A 6,361-nucleotide genomic window follows, 5' to 3' on the forward strand; every position below is an offset into this window, starting at 1 on the left:
TCCTGGTTCTCTGACTCGGGCACCTTGTGACCGACATCCCCCCCTTCCCTGGTTCTATTTTGCCGATACTTTGGTGAGTTTTCTACCCGCAAACCAAGCCCCCCAAGCCCGCCGCCTGGTGGGGGAGCATGCCGCCTGGCCCGGTTCTATTTTAGGTCACTTTGGTGAGTTTTCTACCCGCAAACCAAGCCCCCCAAGCCCGCCGCCTGGTGGGGGAAGAGGCCCCCTGGTCCCGGTTCTATTTTAGGACACTTTGGTGAGTTTTCTACCCGCAAACCAAGCCCCCCAAGCCCGCCGCCTGGTGGGGGAAGAGGCCCCCTGGTCCCGGTTCTATTTTAGGACACTTTGGTGAGTTTTCTACCCGCAAACCAAGCCCCCCAAGCCCGCCGCCTGGTGGGGGAACATGCCGCCTAGCCCGGTTCTATTTTAGGTCACTTTGGTGAGTTTTCTACCCGCAAACCAAGCCCCCCAAGCCCGCCGCCTGGTGGGGGAACATGCCCCCTGGTCCTGGTTCTATTTTAGGACACTTTGGTGAGTTTTCTACCCGCAAACCAAGCCCCCCAAGCCCGCCGCCTGGTGGGGGAACATGCCCCCTGGTCCTGGTTCTATTTTAGGACACTTTGGTGAGTTTTCTACCCGGAAACCAAGCCCCCCAAGCCCGCCACCTGGTGGGGGAACATGCCCCCTGGTCCTGGTTCTATTTTAGGACACTTTGGTGAGTTTTCTACCCGCAAACCAAGCCCCCCAAGCCCGCCGCCTGGTGGGGGAACATGCCCCCTGGTCCTGGTTCTATTTTAGGACACTTTGGTGAGTTTTCTACCCGGAAACCAAGCCCCCCAAGCCCGCCACCTGGTGGGGGAAGAGGCCCCCTGGTCCCGGTTCTATTTTAGGACACTTTGGTGAGTTTTCTACCCACACTGCAGGTCCCCAAATGCCGCCATCTGGTGGGGGAACATGCCGCCTGCACCGGTTCTATTTTAAGTCACTTTGGTGAGTTTTCTGCCCACACTACGGGTCCCCAAATGCCGCCATCTGGTGGGGGAACATGCCGCCTGCACCGGTTCTATTTTAAGTCACTTTGGTGAGTTTTCTGCCCACACTACGGGTCCCCAAATGCCGCCATCTGGTGGGGGAACATGCCGCCTGCACCGGTTCTATTTTAAGTCACTTTGGTGAGTTTTCTGCCCACACTACGGGTCCCCAAATGCCGCCATCTGGTGGGGGAACATGCCGCCTGCACCGGTTCTATTTTAAGTCACTTTGGTGAGTTTTCTGCCCACACTACGGGTCCCCAAATGCCGCCATCTGGTGGGGGAACATGCCGCCTGCACCGGTTCTATTTTAAGTCACTTTGGTGAGTTTTCTACCCACACTACGGGTCCCCAAATGCCGCCATCTGGTGGGGGAACATGCCGCCTGCACCGGTTCTATTTTAAGTCACTTTGGTGAGTTTTCTACCCACACTACGGGTCCCCAAATGCCGCCATCTGGTGGGGGAACATGCCGCCTGCACCGGTTCTATTTTAAGTCACTTTGGTGAGTTTTCTACCCACACTACGGGTCCCCAAATGCCGCCATCTGGTGGGGGAACATGCCGCCTGCGCCGGTTCTATTTTAAGTCACTTTGGTGAGTTTTCTGCCCACACTACGGGTCCCCAAATGCCGCCATCTGGTGGGGGAACATGCCGCCTGCACCGGTTCTATTTTAAGTCACTTTGGTGAGTTTTCTGCCCACACTACGGGTCCCCAAATGCCGCCACCTGGTGGGGGAACTGCCGCCTAGTCCCGGTTCTATTTTAGGTCACTTTTCTCACTTTCTGACCCACAAATAATGCCCCAAATGCCGCCGCCTGGTGGGGGGAACTGCCGCCTAGTCCCGGTTCTATTTTAGGTCACTTTTCTCACTTTCTGACCCACAAATAATGCCCCAAATGCCGCCGCCTGGTGGGGGGAACTGCCGCCTAGTCCCGGTTCTATTTTAGGTCACTTTTCTCACTTTCTGACCCACAAATAATGCCCCAAATGCCGCCGCCTGGTGGGGGGAACTGCCGCCTAGTCCCGGTTCTATTTTAGGTCCCTTTTCTCACTTTCTGACCCACAAATAATGCCCCAAATGCCGCCGCCTGGTGGGGGGAACTGCCGCCTAGTCCCGGTTCTATTTTAGGTCCCTTTTCTCACTTTCTGACCCACAAATAATGCCCCAAATGCCGCCGCCTGGTGGGGGGAACTGCCGCCTAGTCCCGGTTCTATTTTAGGTCACTTTTCTCACTTTCTGACCCACAAATAATGCCCCAAATGCCGCCGCCTGGTGGGGGGAACTGCCGCCTAGTCCCGGTTCTATTTTAGGTCACTTTTCTCACTTTCTGACCCACAAATAATGCCCCAAATGCCGCCGCCTGGTGGGGGGAACTGCCGCCTAGTCCCGGTTCTATTTTAGGTCACTTTTCTCACTTTCTGACCCACAAATAATGCCCCAAATGCCGCCGCCTGGTGGGGGGAACTGCCGCCTAGTCCCGGTTCTATTTTAGGTCCCTTTTCTCACTTTCTGACCCACAAATAATGCCCCAAATGCCGCCGCCTGGTGGGGGGAACTGCCGCCTAGTCCCGGTTCTATTTTAGGTCACTTTTCTCACTTTCTTACCCACAAATAATGCCCCAAATGCCGCCGCCTGGTGGGGGGAACTGCCGCCTAGTCCCGGTTCTATTTTAGGTCACTTTTCTCACTTTCTGACCCACAAATAATGCCCCAAATGCCGCCGCCTGGTGGGGGGAACTGCCGCCTAGTCCCGGTTCTATTTTAGGTCACTTTTCTCACTTTCTGACCCACAAATAATGCCCCAAATGCCGCCGCCTGGTGGGGGGAACTGCCGCCTAGTCCCGGTTCTATTTTAGGTCACTTTTCTCACTTTCTTACCCACAAATAATGCCCCAAATGCCGCCGCCTGGTGGGGGGAACTGCCGCCTAGTCCCGGTTCTATTTTAGGTCACTTTTCTCACTTTTCTACCCACAAATAATGGCAAAAAAAAATGCTTACAGCACCCAGTATTCCCAGGCGGTCTCCCATCCAAGTACTAACTGGGCCCGACCCTGCTTGGCTTCCGAGATCAGACGAGATCGGGCTCATTCAGGGTGGTGTGGCCGTAAGCGAGGGAAGCGCTTGTGAAATGCCCCAAAGTGTTGAAAATGTTCCCCAGGCCCCTGGTTCCCCATCCCCGCAGGAGGAGGCTCCCCAGGCCCCCTGGTTCCCCATCCCCGCAGGAGGAGGCTCCCCAGGCCCCCTGGTGCAGGAGGAGGCTCCCCAGGCCCCTGGTTCCCCATCCCCGCAGGAGGAGGCTCCCCAGGCCCCCTGGTTCCCCATCCCCGCAGGAGGAGGCTCCCCAGGCCCCATGGTTCCCCATCACCGCAGGAGGAGGCTCCCCAGGCCCCCTGGTTCCCCATCCCCGCAGGAGGAGGCTCCCCAGGCCCCCTGGTGCAGGAGGAGGCTCCCCAGGCCCCCTGGTTCCCCATCCCCGCAGGAGGAGGCTCCCCAGGCCCCCTGGTTCTCCATGCCCGCAGGAGGAGGCTCCCCAGGCCCCTGGTTCCCCATCCCCGCAGGAGGAGGCTCCCCAGGCCCCCTGGTTCTCCATGCCCGCAGGAGGAGGCTCCCCAGGCCCCCTGGTTCTCCATCCCCGCAGGAGGAGGCTCCCCAGGCCCCCTGGTTCTCCATCCCCGCAGGAGGAGGCTCCCCAGGCCCCCATGTTCTCCATGCCCGCAGGAGGAGGCTCCCCAGGCCCCTTGGTTCTCCATCCCCGCAGGAGTAGGCTCCCCAGGCGCCCTGGTTCTCCATCCCCGCAGGAGGAGGCTCCCCAGGCCCCCTGGTTCTCCATCCCCGCAGGAGGAGGCTCCCCAGGCCCCATGGTTCCCCATCACCGCAGGAGGAGGCTCCCCAGGCCCCCTGGTTCCCCATCCCCGCAGGAGGAGGCTCCCCAGGCCCCCTGGTTCTCCATCCCCGCAGGAGGAGGCTCCCCAGGCCCCCATGTTCTCCATGCCCGCAGGAGGAGGCTCCCCAGGCCCCTTGGTTCTCCATCCCCGCAGGAGGAGGCTCCCCAGGCCCCTGGTTCTCCATCCCCGCAGGAGGAGGCTCCCCAGGCGCCCTGGTTCTCCATCCCCGCAGGAGGAGGCTCCCCAGGCCCCCTGGTTCTCCATGCCCGCAGGAGGAGGCTCCCCAGGCCCCCTGGTTCTCCATGCCCGCAGGAGGAGGCTCCCCAGGCCCCCTGGTTCCCCATCCCCGCAGGAGGAGGCTCCCCAGGCCCCCTGGTGCAGGAGGAGGCTCCCCAGGCCCCTGGTTCCCCATCCCCGCAGGAGGAGGCTCCCCAGGCCCCCTGGTTCCCCATCCCCGCAGGAGGAGGCTCCCCAGGCCCCCTGGTGCAGGAGGAGGCTCCCCAGGCCCCATGGTTCCCCATCACCGCAGGAGGAGGCTCCCCAGGCCCCCTGGTTCCCCATCCCCGCAGGAGGAGGCTCCCCAGGCCCCCTGGTTCTCCATGCCCGCAGGAGGAGGCTCCCCAGGCCCCCTGGTTCTCCATCCCCGCAGGAGGAGGCTCCCCAGGCCCCCTGGTTCTCCATCCCCGCAGGAGGAGGCTCCCCAGGCCCCCATGTTCTCCATGCCCGCAGGAGGAGGCTCCCCAGGCCCCTTGGTTCTCCATCCCCGCAGGAGTAGGCTCCCCAGGCGCCCTGGTTCTCCATCCCCGCAGGAGGAGGCTCCCCAGGCCCCCTGGTTCTCCATCCCCGCAGGAGGAGGCTCCCCAGGCCCCATGGTTCCCCATCACCGCAGGAGGAGGCTCCCCAGGCCCCCTGGTTCCCCATCCCCGCAGGAGGAGGCTCCCCAGGCCCCCTGGTTCTCCATCCCCGCAGGAGGAGGCTCCCCAGGCCCCCATGTTCTCCATGCCCGCAGGAGGAGGCTCCCCAGGCCCCTTGGTTCTCCATCCCCGCAGGAGGAGGCTCCCCAGGCCCCTGGTTCTCCATCCCCGCAGGAGGAGGCTCCCCAGGCGCCCTGGTTCTCCATCCCCGCAGGAGGAGGCTCCCCAGGCCCCCTGGTTCTCCATGCCCGCAGGAGGAGGCTCCCCAGGCCCCCTGGTTCTCCATGCCCGCAGGAGGAGGCTCCCCAGGCCCCCTGGTTCCCCATCCCCGCAGGAGGAGGCTCCCCAGGCCCCCTGGTGCAGGAGGAGGCTCCCCAGGCCCCTGGTTCCCCATCCCCGCAGGAGGAGGCTCCCCAGGCCCCCTGGTTCCCCATCCCCGCAGGAGGAGGCTCCCCAGGCCCCCTGGTGCAGGAGGAGGCTCCCCAGGCCCCATGGTTCCCCATCACCGCAGGAGGAGGCTCCCCAGGCCCCCTGGTTCCCCATCCCCGCAGGAGGAGGCTCCCCAGGCCCCCTGGTTCTCCATCCCCGCAGGAGGAGGCTCCCCAGGCCCCCTGGTTCTCCATGCCCGCAGGAGGAGGCTCCCCAGGCCCCCTGCTTATCCATGCCCGCAGGAGGAGGCTCCCCAGGCCCCTGGTTCTCCATCCCCGCAGGAGGAGGCTCCCCAGGCCCCCTGGTTCTCCATGCCCGCAGGAGGAGGCTCCCCAGGCCCCCTGGTTCTCCATCCCCGCAGGAGGAGGCACCCCAGGCACCCTGGTTCTCCATCCCCGCAGGAGGAGGCTCCCCAGGCCCCCTGTTTCTCCATCCCCGCAGGAGGAGGCTCCCCAGGCCCCTGGTTCTCCATCCCCGCAGGAGGAGGCTCCCCAGGCCCCCTGGTTCTCCATCCCCGCAGGAGGAGGCTCCCCAGGCCCCCTGGTTCTCCATGCCCGCAGGAGGAGGCTCCCCAGGCCCCCTGCTTATCCATGCCCGCAGGAGGAGGCTCCCCAGGCCCCTGGTTCTCCATCCCCGCAGGAGGAGGCTCCCCAGGCCCCCTGGTTCTCCATCCCCGCAGGAGGAGGCTCCCCAGGCCCCCTGGTTCCCCATGCCCGCAGGAGGAGGCTCCCCAGGCCCCCTGGTTCTCCATCCCCGCAGGAGGAGGCCCCCCAGGCCCCTGGTTCCCCATCCCCGCAGGAGGAGGCTCCCCAGGCCCCCTGGTTCTCCATGCCCGCAGGAGGAGGCTCCCCAGGCTCCTGGTTGGGAGAGGGGGAAAAAGACCAAAGTGTTTAAAAATGCCCCCAAAGTGTTGAAAATGTTCCCCAGGCCCCTGGTTCCCCATCCCCGCAGGAGGAGGCTCCCCAGGCCCCCTGGTTGGGAGAGGGGGAAAAAGAGCAAAGTGTTTAAAAATGCCCCAAAGTGTTGAAAATGTTCCCCAGGCCCCTGGTTCCCCATCCCCGCAGGAGGAGGCTCCCCAGGCCCCCTGGTTGGGAGA

General features: G+C 63.5%; 1 non-coding gene across 1 annotated transcript; it reads right to left on the reverse strand.

Annotated features, from left to right (window-relative positions):
• Window positions 1–3,028: 3,028 nt before the first annotated feature.
• LOC148057776 (5S ribosomal RNA) lies at window positions 3,029–3,147 on the reverse strand. The gene has a single exon (XR_015710420.1). It is a non-coding gene; the product is annotated as a 5S ribosomal RNA (ribosomal RNA).
• Window positions 3,148–6,361: the final 3,214 nt, after the last annotated feature.

The sequence above is a fragment of the Callionymus lyra genome, unplaced genomic scaffold, assembly GCF_982586985.1.
Source record: "Callionymus lyra unplaced genomic scaffold, fCalLyr1.hap1.1 HAP1_SCAFFOLD_646, whole genome shotgun sequence".
NCBI classification, from domain to species: Eukaryota; Metazoa; Chordata; class Actinopteri; order Syngnathiformes; family Callionymidae; genus Callionymus; species Callionymus lyra.